The 2,200-nt window shown below is 22.1% G+C and overlaps 1 pseudogene; it reads right to left on the bottom strand.

The window, feature by feature from the left end:
• Positions 1–257: 257 nt before the first annotated feature.
• The window catches only part of LOC100569930, a 6,701-nt pseudogene continuing 4,758 nt past the window's right edge, over positions 258–2,200 (bottom strand).

Below are 2,200 nucleotides of genomic sequence, written 5' to 3' on the forward strand. Positions count from 1 at the left end.
ACACATTTGGACAGATATGAAAATTAAATGTTTAGTGTTTTAAGTTATACCCTTAAACACGAATAACATTAACATGGTTTATCATTATAAAACTATCTGGTAAAAATGCTATAATTATTATAAATTGTTAAACAACAATCTCTGATCACAATATTGTTCTTATACTTATAATAATTAAATATAAATTATATAAATTAAAGTAAATGTACACCAGTTTTACAATATGATTGAAAAAAAAATATTTCATAAAAAAATATTATTAACAATATTTTAAATTATTTGTAAATGATAAAACCAAAAACCTAAATCAATGCTTGATTTTTTAGTATAAATAATGAATATGAATCTTTTGGATTAAATTAATGTAAATACAAGAATAATCATTGATTAATATTACGAACAAAAAAAAATATACTTATCAACACTATAAGAAAATTGGAAGATGTAGACATGTTAGCTGAGTTACGCCAATGATAAAAATAACAAAAGCACTAAGTAGTTGAATCGTAATAGTCTCTGTAAATATTTACAATAATTAAAATGTAATACTTCATGTTTATTTAAAAAATATACCGTATAATATCCAATTCTGGTATTGAATTATTCACATAGTGGCCTAGCTTAACATCCAGAGAACTTTTTCTGCAACCCTCATACTTGTCGGCTGGAATATCATTTCGAATACTTTTAATGAACTCAAACAATCACGAGTAATACGTTCTTCAGCTAAAAAAATGTTAAGAAAAGTTAATATAGTTAATATTGGTTATATTGTGTTTATAAGCACAATTAATGTTCTTTGGAAATGCTGTAAATAACAAAAAAAATTAGTAGTACTAAGTAATAATGCCATATCTTACATTTACTAAGCATAAATGCCATAAATATTTCTATAGATATGGCATATTTCCATGTTATAGACAAATTACGGTATTATTCCTTAACATTTCTTCCTATTTTTCTGAACTAACAACGTTGTATTTGGCAATTTGTAAAATTCTGTTTTATAATATTAATAATTATTACATTTTTTATGTCATATCTTTATTATATTTACAGCATGTTATTCTAGCAAATAAATTTAGAAGCAATTTATAATTATTACTTATTTTTTTTTTTTTATTTTTTTTAGCTTTAAGTACATTAACTATTATAGCTCAACAATTAACTTAATTATACAATTATATAGTATTGATATAACAATAACAACAATAAATTATATTATTACTTATATTGTCATACAATTTAATAACATAAGTGTAATTATATTATTTATATTGTTAAGTAATAACATAAAATTAACTTTTATTCGTGTAATAAGTGAATAATACTTGTTTATTATTATTTGATTGCATTCCTTGCCAAAAAAATAAAGGGAAAAAATATATATTTTATACTAAATTAAAAAGAATAACAAATAATAGAGGTATATTAAATGAAAAATACAAACATGCATTTTTCTTTAAACAGTCTAAACTAATAATATTGTTTTTTTACAGCACTTTAGCTTATCAGGGCAGTATAATTAAGGTGATCAGGCATATGTTTTTTTTAAAGTACATATTAAACCCCGTACCACTCTACTCCGCTCATCAAAACTTTGAATATTATAACTCATAAGCAACTCACTTGAAATTCGACTTTAATGTATCAAAATACTAAGAAAAATATTCTGCTTTGGAATATAAAATTAAAACCCAATGTTGTCATTCAAAAAAGTAAAAAACCTAAAAAATTATAAGGATAAAAAATATTTAAATATATAATTTTTTAAGAAAAACTTTTTTTTTTATAAGCAACTTGAAACTATGTGAAAAAATATTTTCAAAAAAATTTAGACTTTGTAATAATGAGTATTCAATGATAAAAGAATCACCTGGTATAAGACCGTGGTCATAGTCACCATCACTGATAAAACAAAACAGATAACAAATTTAATTAACCATACTAAATCAGAATATTTTAGGCTGGACCATAAAATACAAATTAATAACAAAATTATAAAAATCATAAACAGGTATTAGCCAATAATACTTTAAAAAAAAAAGAGTACAATTCCATGTACTTAATACTATTTTTAAGGAAATGCATAAAAAAAAGAGTACTATTCAACGAAAAAAAGTTTGTCTGGACACCATAGGTATAATACATAAATACATAAATATATAAATCCTTGTATTTTATTAGGTACTCATTATTG

This window comes from Acyrthosiphon pisum, chromosome X (genome assembly GCF_005508785.2).
Source record: "Acyrthosiphon pisum isolate AL4f chromosome X, pea_aphid_22Mar2018_4r6ur, whole genome shotgun sequence".
In the NCBI taxonomy this organism is placed as follows: domain Eukaryota; kingdom Metazoa; phylum Arthropoda; class Insecta; order Hemiptera; family Aphididae; genus Acyrthosiphon; species Acyrthosiphon pisum.